Raw genomic sequence first — 15,398 nt, 5'->3', positions numbered from 1 at the left:
AAGCTAGGAAGGTAACTGTTCGGAACCAACAATCAGAACCTGGTTTTACTCTTAACTGGAAAAAACAGTAGTTTTCCACTAATTTCACTGTGTCAATGTGAGCAAGTGCAAGTCTAATGCAACCTTTTAAGTTCTAAATTTCTAGTACACTATGGCCTGTAGATGTTTTGGTTCGCACATTAGATGCATTTGAGCTATTGTGTAAGTTTGTTTCTAGTGCCTCAATTTATAAAACTTATTTTAATGTTGTATAAAAATGTAACTCGGTTCAGCATAAAGATTCATAGAACTGAAATTTCCTTTTTAAAATTTCGTGGATCTGGAATCACTGTTAAAACATTTTCTCCGGTTGTGTTACTGCTTCCTTTAGTCTGCTATTATTTGAGTATGTATAGAAATCTATGCATTACATTCGGCTTTCACATGACCGTTTTTCTCCTTTTTCTTTTTTCTAAACAGAACAGAAAAATCCAGAGACATGTATGTACCTGCTTTTCAGCATGCAGCTGTCATGACTTTGGTTGAAATGTTACCTTGTTCTTCTATAGTTTATTAAAAAAAAATCAGTTAGAAAACCTGATTTCGTGGCTTTTCTCTTGAGTCCTTTGGCTTCAGACAAGTGTTATTTTGGAAACGATGGAAATAAGTTATGGGCCCCCGAGTAATTTTGTGCTGTGGTGAAGGCACTCAGCGTATCGGCTACTGCGTGAAACGGTAGCCTGTGTATATGCAGGTGCTTTATGGTACAGCTGCTGCTCTGTAATAACAGCCGTGCTTAAATCCTGGTAGTTGTATTCATTTCCAAAGCTGATGGGGTGTATTTCCCTTTGATTATATGAGGAGGAAGTGGTAAGGTCCTTCTGCCTTCAGAAACTTTGATTCAGAGTTTGTTTTCATGAGCTCATGTTAGGCTGGGTTTCATATGACTCGCAGCAGCATGGGTATGCCGGGCAAAGCGACTAAAGGCTTGTAAGGGCATTTAACTTCTCTCAGCAGATAAATGGCCCCCATGGGCACTCCAAGAATTTGATTTAAAAAAAAAAAAAAATTCTTTTTTTTAGAAAAAGGCTATATAATACTATGCTTATTGCAATTGCTGTGTGGAGACAAAGGCTTTACAATCATGTCCTTCCAGAGACTTTGAAGCAACCATTTATTTTGTCTTACATAAAAGCTTTCAAGGCAATTAATGAGAAAAGCAAGTCTTATGAAGCAAACTAATTACAGATCATCAGTGAAATACCAAACTATTGCAGGGCTAGTAGGTCTTTCCTCAATTTTTTTTTTTCTTTTTAATGTGGTTTCAGCCCATATGAGAAAGTGTCTTCTTTCCTGACCACTAATTTGACACTGCCAGCTAATGATGGTTCTTTTGCTATTGTCCCGAGTAGGATCTAGGACTATTTTGAGTGCTTTTAGGGCTGATCTGTGGGATCTAGTCTGAATTACACAGAACGTAGTCCTTTGCTATTTCAAAGTACCTTGAGGCAGTATTTGGACCTTGATGTTCTGAAACAATGTCACCCATTGCCAGCTAGCTGAAAATGGCAAGAAAATTCTTTGGAAAGCAAATTTTTTCTTTGTGTTAGCTGAGAGATGTACTTGTTTGTTACTCAGATGTGTTCAGTTCTGAAGTGACTTGCATCTCAGAACCTGTTTTCTGGCATATATTTATCCTGACAGAACAGTAAAATAGACTAAGCTGAGTGATTGTGTTTTTACGTCTATGCTATTGGATGAAGCTACCTGAATTTTCAAGACTTCACTATGTTTAGTTTAAAAGAAACTATTTTGAAAGTTCTAGCTCTTGAAAAGATGAGCTATTACAGCAGAGCAACACTCAAAATTGCTTTTTTGTATTGTTTATGGGGAGGATTTGGGGCTTTTTTTTTTTGTTGACACTTTTGACCAGCATTAGCCACCTACTAGCTTTTTAGATTTATTATGACTTTTGACAGTTATATTTAAAATGGTCAATGTTTTACTTTAAAAAAAGTTGACATCCTGTTTGTCATGATAGTTAAATACTGCTAGATTAAAAAAAAAAAAAATTTTAACTGCTGTAAGTACTTTCCCTTATGCTTTTATGTTCTGACAAATGGCCAAAAACTTTATATTCAGCTTGATATTTTTCTGGTTGGGACTCAAATTTGGAACTATAGTAATTTTTACTGGCAAGCATACAGTTACTGTTAATCCCAAATGATGACTTCAGTCTTGCATCTAATTCCCCTAATTGAGTGTAATAGTCCCTGATGGTAACAACTGTATCTCAGTTGTTGTATCTCTCTTTTTTTCTTTTTAAATAAAATGGAGTGATGTTTCTAAATCCTTGGGAGAAGCTGGCCACCAATTTTATTAACTAGGTTGTAAAGAAAAACTTCCTACTATCAAGCATGAAAAGGAAGAGACAACTACCACTGCAAAATCAGCACCAAGTCTTCATCACAAATTACTGCTATCAGTTCCTTCAACTCTTTTGCCTTAAATCAATTCAGCTATTTTGTATGGCGATGTCTGACTGCATTTACACTTTTAAGTTAAAGCACTCCTGGGCACTGGAGTGCCGTTCTCCGTGCCGGTAAGCTGCTGGAGCGTTTGCTGGTGTGAAGGCAGCCTGTTCCAAGCAGCGCGGTGTGTGGTTGGGCAGGCAGGGCAGCCGAAGGGCTGTTCCCAGCGGGCAGCTTGTGTGCAGCCCCCCCTGATTGACGGCTGAGGTGGTGAACGAGCGTGTGGGTACGGGCCTCAGCCCGTGCTCGTGGACATGCGTCGTGCATGTCGACAGCTGATAGCATCTGGGTGTCAAAAATGCATTAGAGACTTGGTTCTGGCTTCCCGTGTGGAGGCTGGTGGGACTTAAATTTGGTGAGACCAAACCCAGATTTGACCTCAAGTAAACTTTGACTTAGAGTAACCTTTCGCCTAGAGTAACTTCTGTCCTGTGACCTGAAGTAAGTTTTATCCTAGAGTAACTTCTGTCCTCTGACCTTGAGGAACCTTTGATGTTGAGGAACCTCTGTCCATCGACCTCAAGTAACCTTTGACCTTGATCCCCTGCCCTGTGACCTCAATTAACCTTTGACCTGAAGTAACCTTTGACCACAAGTAAACCTCTGTCCACTGAACTTGACTACCATTTGACATAGGTTAACCTTGGTCCTGTGACCTCGAGTAACCTCTGACCTCAAGTAACCTTTGACTTCGAGTAACCTTTGTCCCATGACACAGCTGGGACCAGGCTCACTCTGGAAATCCGCCCTCGAAGCTGTTGGGGAGAAGCAGCATTGCGTGATGCAAGCAAAAAAGCGCAAGGCTGCCGTACGAGCGATACAGGGCAAATGGCTTCCTGTGCCACGGCCGAGCTCCAGCTTCTCCCGCCCCGCGTTGGCGGCAGGTTCCTCTGCGGAGGTAAAGCCCCGGGGCCAAGGCGGAGGGCGGGAGGGCAGTCACTAGTGTGGCGTGAGTTAGGTTGTCCGGGCTTTACTAATGCTGACTTCCACTGGAATGGGGCGGTTGCCTGAAATAGAAGATTGCCCTATATTTTGGCCGGTGCAGTGTTTACAGGTTATTGCATCTAACCAGGGTTTGCTATCAGTCTGCCTGCTTTTCAGTGTGTGACAGCGAGAGTGTGCATAGCATCCTAGGGGGGAAACCGTGGTGTAAAGGTAAGCTACCTTACAACTAGAGAATTAACGATAACAGCGCTGTCTGTCTGAAGATGTGCCTACACAACTCTTGTTTCTCTGCTTTGTATTTCCTACCAAGGAATTTTATGTCTCCTCGTTGTCACACCTTGTTGGACCTCTTAATTTTGCTGGTTTAAACCAAACTTCTGAGTTCTATATTCATGTAAGATAGGGCCAGCCTATGCTGTTAGTGTTCTCAGAAAATAAATGGCAACGGGATGTGGACCGACACGGTGCTGTGTGCTGAACCTGCAGCAGAGGGCAGGCTGAAATCGTCTAACTGAGAAATGCTCTATGTTGCCAACAGATCTTTTTTGGTGCAACTGTATGCAAAAAGAGATTTTTGAGTTCATGTTGGTGGAAGGACAGGCAAATTGCTTTTAATTAAGCATTGCCAATTTTAAGTGCATGTAGATATCATGAACATTCTTTGGTTGATGACCTGGAGCCTGAACTGTAGAACCAGCCAAGCGCAGGGACAACTATGTCAGCTGCCCATGTCCACCGTCCTGACCTGCTGGAAACTGGACTCAGAGCGCTGTGCTGCAGAGGTGAAGGGACAGGTAAGACTTCATGGTCATCCTAAACTGCTTTATTGCTCTGCAGGAGTTATGTAGCTTTTGGGTATTTTCTACCTTTAGTCTGCCTACCTGGACAGTCTCTGAATCTACCCAGTGTGCTTTAAACTCACCCCCCCTCATCTGACATGATAAGATGGCTCCTTACCCGGTGCAGTGCAAAGTTACCTGATTAGGCTTAAACAGCTGCTGCGATGAAGTGACATTGGAGCAAAGTGGATGGTGGGTGTTATCATGACCCATTCTGAGAATGGGGGTAGAAAAAAGGAGCACGTGTTGCTGGCAGGAGAAAAGCACATCGGCAGTAACAGCTCTGTCACTGTGGGGCAGCTACAGCACTAACAGAAGATGTTGCACCAGGGAGATGAAAAACACTTAGAGAGGCAAGGCGTCAAAGTGGTCAGAGAGGAGAAAGAGCCAGGAGAAAATGGAAGGAAAGCTGAGGGACAGCTGATGATTGAGGAAAAGGGGGGCTTATCAAATGGGTTTAGGAAGAGGAGGAAGCATGGAAGAAAGGTCCTAGGACTTTGACAGCATGAAGTCATAAATTGTAACATTTTGGGTGGTGCAAGGAAAACAGAATTCAGGTTGAAAGGCCTTAAGAATTAACTGAAACAGAAGAAAGAGCAATGGTAGTAAAGGGAAGGGAAAAAGGAGCTTTAGCTGTACAGGCAGTGGGAGAGAGTTCAGAAAAGGAATTGAAAGGTGAAGGAAATCTAATTTTTTTCCCTTCTCCTTCAGTGAGGGGAGAAGTAATGGTAAGGAAAGGAGTTAATCAAGAAGGTGATTTCCAGTGGGTATGAAGATCTGGAGGGCTGGGTGAAAGCTAGGGATTGGTGATGGGCGGAGAGGGTCTTTAGAAGGGAAGACGCAGCAGATCAGGTGGATTTGACAATGTTGGCACAGGCCGGCTGTAACGGGGAGTTAGGTCTTAGAAAAGAGTAGGATCATTCATGCAGTGACCAATGTGAGTAGAGGAATCAAGGCAGGTGCTTACGTGCCAGTCTTCAGTGTTGGAGACAAAAAGGGGCGATGTGAACCCTACAGCCTATAAAGGAAAGGAGAGACAGCAGGTCGAGGTGCAAGAGCTCAAGAACTGGTGGTAGATAGGAGTATCTCAAACCAAATGGATTTTCTTATTTAAATGAGAAAGCTGACTTTCTTCTCTATTCAGCCTCTTGCTGCCAGTAGTTATATTTCATTAGTGAAGGAGCATTTCATATTCTATTAGTAAATTTTTCATTAGTAAGTGGTTTCTAGCAAGTATTAATTTCCATAAGCAGGAAAGGGGTATGTGATGTAGCACAGAAACAGATCCAGCAACAAAACACTGCCTGGTGTGTTGCTGTTTTCCAGTGTTGTCATATGGCCACATTGAAACACTTATTGCTTTGAAGTAAACAAAACTTCGCAGTGCACTTCCAATCCCCAAATGCGAAGAAGAAATAACTAACGAAGCATGTCTGGCAGTTTCTGAACGCTAGGTGGCATTATATGGAAAGGCATAATATAAACCCAAATTATCCAACACGTACTGCACTGCTGTTAAATCCCTGCATCTCAACGGCTTCATCAGCTTTGTGTGGAAAATTTTGAATGGCATTGTTAAGGGTCAAGATGAAATGATGCAAGCTGATGGAAGAAGTTTTGCTGTGCTACAAAAAGAGATTGTTGTGAAGATGTTAGAGAAATGTGAACGCTACCTGTAAGTCTCTAGAAGACAATTTTCTGGATATAGAGATTTTTTTTTCCTACCTTTGGCTATGTTAAGTATGTGGTATTTCACCACAGGATTGTCAGTGGGGCTTAACAATGGAGGCCCTCCACCTCCACCCCAATTTTCTGTGAAATAACACCTCATGCCCATTATTTTTAATTAAGGGGCAGAAGGGCAGTAGGTTGTGTGAAATACTGATATCAATGACCTACATTATCAGTTAATAACCTTGCTAGTATAAAATATTTCTCCTAATCTCTGAAGAGGAGGTAACAGCAAACATGGGAGTCTTCCCCCACCTCCCCTCTGGACAAGGGCCACCACTTTGGATAACTGCTTATGCTGTTGGGTAGCAAAAGCAAAGTATCCCGAAGGTGACTGTGCTATTGGAGACTTACGGTTTCTGCCATGATGTAGAGCTGACAACAGGACCTTGAATATTACACACGCTGTAACAGGCTGGTTATGGCAGAGGAAGAGTGTGTGCCCTGGGTGAATTTACCTGGGCTAATTTTTTTACCTCCTATGGCTTCATGGTGGCTGCGTTTCATGTGGCCTCTCATCCACTGTGGAAAGGAGCGTGAAGAGGTGAGCTGGTAACTCAGGGTAATATAAGTAGAAACTTCTTGTGCCTTGGTGCGCTATTCCCTGGAGCTGTGTTTGCTGTCTTTTGGGGTGGCGTGAGGAGATCTGTTCCCTGCACAGCTGCAGTAATATTCGTATCACATGGCACAGAAAACATGCTGGCGTTTGAAGCACACTCAGTAGATTTTTACCTGTTACTGAACGTTACCTGCACACAGGTTATTAAAACTGTCTGTGTGTGTAGCAGAGGTACAAAACCCCTGTTGCGAAGAGGATAATCCTGAAATACTGCTCAATAGTCATATAGGTCACTTTGAAAATGACCATAGGTGTAAACAGAGTTTTCCTATTCTAGGGCGTTGATTAATACAGGTCACAGTGGTTTTATGCAGCTAACCTTAAGCATGGATGATTTCTTAAAGCATATTCAAGATGAGGCTGACATGGCTTTGTCACAAATATCCTACACATCAAACTAGCCCCTAAAGCTTTTGAATAAATGCAAATGCTCCAGCTTGCAGGTGTCTTGTTCGACCAGATCCTTCTGCCTCCATACGTGCTCTGAGCGATACCTGTTGTGGAAGCATTGCTTTGCACACTGTGCATTAACGCTGTGCATGGGGAAGACCAAATAGAAACAGAAATTTGTGATCGGAATGACCTTGAATTCTGGTTGAGAGCCATAGAGTAAGGACGAGAGCAAAATCGGGCTCTGTGGGAAAGCATCTGGTGTGTGTCTCTGCTGACAGCCTCTAGCGCAGCGAGCAGAGAAATGGCTGCCAGTTCTTGCAGAGAGCGGATTAGAGATTAGAAAGTGTAGTAAAAGAAGACAAAGGTACGGGTTATATGCTTGCATGCTTTTGCAGCCTACTAGGGTGCAGTCTTGTGTAACTTAGTTCTTGTAATTGGATTACCAACAGTGAGAGAGGGGCATAAAAACTATGAATATAAAGGTATGCTAAAGGATTTCATATTTTCCTGAAATGAGGAATGTAGTGATGTATGCTCAGCATTTCTCCCTAATTTAGCTTGATGATCCGACCTGTCCTTTTTCTTGTGTACATGGCTGTGAGAGGCAGCATGGTAGCTCCTTTTGAAGGAAAGAAGAGATGGGCCAAACTTGGTTGACTCCTTCATTTTCTTTTTCTGAAGGGTGCATGTGGCAGGGCAAGGCACCCCAAAAGATGGACAAACAGGCAAGATGGATGTTAGTTATTCTGTTGGCATCCCAAAGCTTCAGGCATGATGTCTTGCATTTTGACAGTTTCTAAACAGGAGCCTTGACTTCCACACTCAAGAACAGATTTCCCATGGATCTGTGCCTTGTGGCAGGCAGTGTGTCACGGTGTTTGATGTCCAAGCAAGTATGAGCTTTCCTACTGAAGCACCTTCTGGAGATGCAGCAGTTACAGGGGTGGCCTCGTTCTCCTCTCATGCAGGTTCTCTACTGTCTAATGAGATTTCTTTGGCTGGAGAACTTACAAGATTACTTCTCCCTTACCTGGATGCTTTCACAAAACTGTTTGCATCTAATTATCCTCTAAACCTCAGCTTTGCTGGCAAATTTGTTGAAGCCTGCTGGAGGCCAGGAGAAGAATACACAGATGTACATACACATGTGTGTATCCACTCACTCCCTTGCAGGACAGCATCATCGCACAAGTGCTGTTTCCATGGAAACAAGGCTAAAAATACTGAATAATGTAAATTAGAGACTCATCTAACAAGTATTTTCTATCCTGGACAAGGTTATTCTCATCTATGTTCTCTGTCTGCATGTGTGTTCATGGGTTTCTGAAAGACTGTGGATTTTATTTTGTTTTGTTGGCACTCTTTTCCTCTTATACACAAAGAAGGACCTTCAGCAGTAGCCCCTGTTGTTATTCCTTCTGAAGAAAAATGCTGCATTGCATCACTATGTGCTGCTGAAGCACCTCGATGAGATCGGAAATTCATGTTAAGGATTCTTCCCCCGTGTTGGTTGCTCTGCAACCACGTCCTGCAGAAAGCAGCCTCTGGGGCACTGAAATAGGTAGCCCGAAGCAGGCTGTGCGCTGGCAGTTCTTGGTCTTTGAATCGGGGACAAGCACCTGCTTCATGCCAGCACTGGGAGTGTCAAAAAGGCACATTAGACACTGATTTATCCTTGCCCTGCAGCTCTGCCAAAAGGGCGTTCAGGACAGCTAGGCTCTGAGCTCGTGGTCTAACGCGCACCAGCAACTGGCCGTGCGTGCCCCATGCCCTGCCCCAAGCAAGCTGCCACAGCCAAACAAAGCCTTTAGAAACCTACAAAAGTGCTCTTGCAATTTGCATATAAGCAAGACTCTGCACTTCAGAAAATCTTACATTTTATTTCATAAACATAGGCATCTGCTGCTAATTAAAGTAGCAGCATATAATTATACCCTTTCTTATTAGTAGATATAGAGTCTGACAGTTGCTTAGATACAAAATAAGCAACTACAGATTGTATTCTGCACTTTAACAAGCACAGGGAGCTGGAACAATAGAATTGTAAACTTCTTCTGTATTATCTTCAGTAAATGTGCCTGGGAAAAATATGTTTAATCTCATTGGTAGCTTGTAATTTTAGCTGTAAGGTTCTTCAGCTACATCTCCGCTTTCCTCCATGAAGTACCAACAAAAACTTTCCGTGGAGTGGGCAGGATACTTCCTCGGGGAAAACATTAGACAGAAGGAACAACAGTGCAGTTAACAGCCACCATTTTGCTGAGACCCCATTTTCTAGCTTTTTATTTCCAATGAAAGTAAGTTTCTTATTATTGATTAAAAAAAACCAGGAGCGAGTGCAGTTATGTCGTGGTTTAACCCCAGCTGGCAACTAAGCACCACACAGCCGCTTGCTCACTCTCCCCCCTGGTGGGATGGGGGAGAGAATCAGGAGCGTAAAAGTGAGAGAACTCGTGGGTTGAGATAAAGACAGTTTAATAGGTAAAGCAAAAGCTGCACACGCAAGCAAAGCAAAACAAGGAATTCGTTCACTGCTTCCCATGGGCAGGCAGGTGTTCAGCCATCCCCAGGAAAGCAGGGCTCTATCACGCGTAACAGTTACTTGGGAAGACAAACGCCATCACTCCGAACATCCCCCCTTCCTCCTTCTTCCTCCAGCTTTATATGCTGAGCATGATGTCATATGGTATGGAATATCCCTTTGGTCAGCTGGGGTCAGCTGTCCCGGCTGTGTCCCCTCCCAACTTCTTGTGTACCCCCAGCCTACTCACTGCTGGGGTGGGGTGAGAAGCAGAAAAGGCCTTGACTCTGTGTAAGCACTGCTCAGCAGTAACTAAAACATCCCTGTGTTATCAACACTGTTTTCAGCACAAATCCAAACCACAGGCCCATACTAGCTACTGTGAAGAAAATTAACTCTATCCCAGCTAAAACCAGCACTGTAGATACCGGCAGATAAATAGGAACATAAAGTGTGCACACATTGTAGCTAATATCTTTAAAAGGCAGATGTTACAAAATGTGGTTGCCTTATTTTTTATGGGTTAAGTTCACAGCCGAAGCACTCTGGATGTGACAAGATGGATGTACAGCTTTCCTAACAAAGTCCCTATTGCTTCTTATTAGAAAACTCATGATGCTATATTGAGAAATCACTTTTCTTACCCCACAGAATGTCAGCTGTGTCCTGAGAGGCACATTTGAGTGTGTGACCTTTTCTTTTCTCACATTCTGCTAATAACCCCCAGCTTCCTTTGCTCACAAATCCAAAACTCTGTTGATACACCTACAGTCTCACTGCTCTTGTTATTAAACTGTGGGGAATGTAATCAGAGCAGTTAATGCCACAATAATCCTCCTGATCCGTGCAGTTATCTCTGAAGATATCAGAAACGATGCTGCTTGTAAAAGACATGATGTATGTTCTGGTTAATTCTGCACCAGCAAACCTTTGGAGGAATACACTGAGCTAACCTTCAAGATGCTGAAATACTTGAAGCTACAATGAGATTTCAAATGCCTTTGTTATTGACTATCAAAAATGTTCAATATTTCTCGATGGAAGTGGCTAGCTTATTCCTAAAAAAAAAAAAGTAGTTCATTTTGGACAAGGTCTTTCTTTCCTCTACAGCACTGTTGTAAGAGACCTAAACAAAAGGATGAGGCTTGCAGGGATGCTGGGAGGGCTTGGGCGGCAGGGGGTGCCCCGTGAACGCCGCAGCCAGCCTTGCTCCTCTGGGAGCGAAACTGCAGTGTTTCTTCCGTGGCCAGTTTGGAGAATTAGGGGGTTGAGCAAAAATCGGAAGTTTCTTCTTCGCTTAGTTATAGCAGCTTTACCAGTATTTAGGGCACCGTTTTGTGGAAAGCTGAAGGCAAAGTTAATACGCAGACAAGCAGCTGAAACTTGCTCCTCAGCAGAGCAGGTTCAGGCAGTGCTCGGTCTGCTGCAGTTACCTGTCGGATCAACAGTACAGCAGCTCGCTTGCACAAGGAGATAATGGGATTTTTTTTTCAGTCACCTGCATAATTTCTAAGGTCTTTAAGTTCCGCTAACTGGGACTCTTTACCACCCGGAGTCAGATGTGAAATGACCCTCCTGTACAAGAATCTTAATTTCTGATTTTCCTCATCCTTCCCAAATACGTGATAAGGGTTGCCATCTGTGCTAACTAGTACTAAATATTTTAGCCAGCAGGGTGTCAGGGAGGAGTTCGGGTTCAAGACGGAGGTGGTCATGTGGTTTGTTGGTTATAGCTCACAAGCAACATGTCTCCCAGGAGACCCTCCTGGTGCACACAAGTCCAGGAAACACATTGCTGGTGGAGAGTGGAGAATGATGGTTTGCTTACCACTGCCTGTGCAGCCTGGTGGGGCTGACAGGTTGGCAAAGGTTAGGCAGGTGAAGTTAGGCTATGCAGCATACTTGGAAATTACTTTAATATGCTTGTTACTGTCCCAGATTTAAAAAAGAAAAAACAAAGAGAGGGGAAAAAAAAGAGGGGGGAAAAGAGGAAAAAAAAGAGAATAAAGAAAGGAAAAAAGAAAGGAAAAAACAAAAAAAGAAGAAAAAAAGAGGTTTCTGAGCCTTATGCAGTCATTGGGTGCAAACATTGTGTAAGTACCCGATGATGACTGAGTGTTGGTGGGTTCGGAGCACCTCTTCCTCTCTCCAGATGGCCTTATTGTGTCGGTGGATTGTTGCTGTTCTCTCTCCTCTGAAGCATCACCAGTTTTAGATTCTGCCTTATTGTTTTGGCAAACATGCCTTTCAGTAGCTGGCATGAATACCTGATCAGTCTACTTGGCGCTTTCCAAGTTGGGCAGATCAATAGCACAGGCATTCCTGAAATGCAGATAAAAATGCTTTTTGGTTCAAAGTTTTTGTGCTATGGACAGCATCAGGATGCCAGTAGATAAAGGCCAAGGCACCTTTTACACTTACTGTGTCGGCCCCTGGAGTCTGAATCTCTGTCTCCTTCCAGTCTGCATGTGAGCTGGTTGGTTTGCTCAGCACTGCCTGTCTCCTTACAGCCCACTGTGAACTGACATAAAGGAGGCCACACAGATCAAAAGACACCAGTACATAGAGATGTGGGGAAACCATTACAAGAAGGTAAAGTGCTGCAGTGAAGAACTCTTAACATCTTTTCCCATCTCTGTTTTTTTCTGCTGGGCTATTTCCCTTTCCTTCCCAGTGTGATATAAATTTTACCATCCCAGCAACATTAATTTGCCAGATCCACCTCTCTCTGAAAGACTCCTGACAAGAGGGCTGCACTGCGAGCTCCTGTGCTCTCTACCTCTTCATCAGATATTTTTCAAATATTTTGATGTGGGTTCAGAAGCTTCTTTCTTCTGCTGTTTTTATTTCTCAGCACGAACTTCATGGTCCCCAGAGGTATATTCAGAGTTTAAAGGTAAGCGAAATGCAGTGTCACTGGGTATGCTCCAGGCTCTTCCACATGCAACACAGAAGCATAACAATCCCTTCACCTCCTTCCAAACATAAGTATAGCCCTACTTCCCATTGGACAAAGTCATGCAAAAATCATAAAAATCCTCAGTATAGCCAGCTGAGTTGGCTGCTCACCCTTTTGATCTGTGGGCAGTTGACGGTTGTGTGAAATGTTTTTTAGCAACTTTCCAATGAAGTTGCTTGTAAATTCTGCCCCCTCCAGAGCACCACGGATCCTTTTCAGGAAACCAAATTTCAAAACAAGGTAATCTAAGAGGTTGCCTACCACTGTCTTGCTTGACATTTTGGCTTCAGGCAAGACATGTAACTGCATTGGTGTGCTGTGCCAAAAATGTATTTCTCTTTTTTTTTTTCTTGATACAAAGCATCTTCTCACCCAAGCTCAGGTGATGAAGTTACCTAGTGGCACTGCAGATGATTTGTGGGGGTTTGCTTTGTGTGTGGATGCAGGTACAGGCTCTATTGACAAAACATGCAAGGCTCACGTGTGATAAGAAATCCAACCTCCAATGAGCTTACATACTCACTCTGTTCCTTGGCATCCCATCTTTTTCATAGACCTCTCGTTACACCTCCTTTTCTGTACTTTTCAGATCCCTAACCTTTTTTAATAAGATTTTTTTAATAGTTTTTTTTAATATAGCTTTTTTTCATAAGAGATTCTCCTCAGCCAATGTGCCTCTTTCCAGACAATGCCTCAGGCATCTCACATAATAGACCTCTGAAAGGCTGTGGATGTCCGGTCTGTTGGTTTGGTGTCCATTTGCCAGTTGCCCTGCAGAGGGTTTTGCTACTTCAGCAGCACAAGAGCAGCAATTAGACCTCGTCTTCCTTAGAAAGGGCTTCACAACACAAGCGGAGGCAGTTCCCAGCCACCTGTAGCTGTCAGGCTGCAGGAGAAGGCTCTCCACATGAGCAAGTGCTGCCCACCCCACCAGCTGGGGTGGAAATGTTGCTCCCAAGGCCCAGGTCCATGGGCTTTCGGTACAGGCAGGTGTCTGCATGTTGCTAAGGAGGTAGGGGCTGGGTGGGTGAGGCTGTAGAGGGAGGGATATGGGGTTACGGCACCAGAATAGGACGGGAGGGCAGGGAGCATCCTTTTTGCTCTATCTGGGGGGCACACATGGGCTGGCATAGGGCCGGTACCACTTTGTCCCACGATCACTGCAGAGGGATCACCTCAGGGGGGGTCTAAGCAGGTTCAACCTGAGAGAGCTCCCAGAGCAGATATCTCTCATTATGTGCAAGTTACAAGTTACTACAGATCCAGGAGTGAGTTCCTAATGCAATACATGTGATCTGGGAAAGAAAATATCTGAGAGGTGGAAAGATGATCCTCCAGCTAGAGTGGGTGTAAAACACCAAAGTGCCAAAATGGCTTCTTATATCCCCGCACAGGCTGAAAAAATATTTAATTTGTGCTCTCACAAATGCATAGAGGTTATCAAAGCTGTAAATGCAATCAGCCTCTGTAAACTGACTAGCAAGAAAGGAGGAAAACTGGGGACCCAGGACCTGCTTTGAAGCTTCAGCGTGTCAGCTTGATAAACTGCAGGCATCACCAGTGTGAGGGAGAGCCTAGAGCAGGGTCCCCTTTGGCAGACAGCTCTCTTCAGGGTGGACAATGCTTACCTAATGCAGTTATCGCAATGCTTGCACCTGTTTCAGATGTCTGAAAGGTACAGCTAGTTGGAATACCTTGCTGTATCTTGATGCATCTTATACCTCTAGCATCAGTAATATCTTTGCTAAAAGGTGTCTTGGAGAAACAAATAATTCCTTGGCAGAAAATTAGATTTCAAGTACAGGTCAAGTCTACCCTTACTCACGTCATGCTTTTCTTTTGTGACTTTACTTCCAAGATGTTAGTCAAGAACTTGCCCCATTGCGTTGCCAAAGAAAAAAGTTTTCTTTTTCTTAAAGGTTTGTTGGCTGTTCAGCATGAACTTCAGTGAATCTGACAAATCTGGGATGCTTTTGCTTCAGCGGACTAAAAGATACCCAGATAAACACTGTTGCACTGAAAACTGTTTTGGTGTCCGCAGTCCAGGCAAAATGGGGAAACATCCATATTGTCACAATGGGGTCATGTTGTTCCCTCTATAAAAACCAAAGCTTTTTTCAGAGTATAGGTTTCAACAATTTGTTAGTCACTGTGTTTTTGAAAAAGAACCTCTAATTTTCCTGTTAGATAGTGCTCTTCCCGTGCTGTAAACGGTGATGCTCGATCAAACATCCTGACACCGTTATAATGAGCTGTACCTAATACCTTAATGAAAACATCTGTGTGTAGGCTACAGGGGAGGTGAGAAGCAATAGAGACTGTTTTTCTGACTGTATCAGCATGTTCAAAACTCTGTCGCTTGTATAGTCCAGCTAGATAGTCTCTGTTCATACCTTTCCCTGTTGGCTTTCTTCTTTTTCTAAATCTGCTCTGGGTATCCAGCATTGGGTATCCAGTCCCAGCCCCAAGTCACCAACTCACGGGGCAGTTCTGCTGCTCAGGGCTGTACCTGGCAGTGTTGAGGAAATCCAGCAACCAGGAAAGACTGTGGTGACACTCGATGGTTTCTCTGCAAGCACATCCCACGTGCCATGTTGCTCTGTTCTCTAATCCCCTTGAGCATACTGATTCCCATGTCATACACTTCTGACTTAGACCACATTTAAGACCTTTCAGCTTCACCTCCTGTTTCTCCAATGGTTAGAATATTTTTCTCGTGTTCTCTGTGCATCCCTCAAAGGCACTACTATGCACGAGGGCATCATTCAGCATGCAATACCTCATTCATAAATTTTCCCAGGCACTCTTCTAGACCCAGCCAACAAGGGCATTTGTTAACTGAAACGGGATTTCAACCTATGTGATACAGTATCTGTGGAGT

Source organism: Gymnogyps californianus, chromosome 2 (assembly GCF_018139145.2).
Source record: "Gymnogyps californianus isolate 813 chromosome 2, ASM1813914v2, whole genome shotgun sequence".
Taxonomy (NCBI): domain Eukaryota; kingdom Metazoa; phylum Chordata; class Aves; order Accipitriformes; family Cathartidae; genus Gymnogyps; species Gymnogyps californianus.
This window is presented reverse-complemented; position numbering follows the sequence as displayed.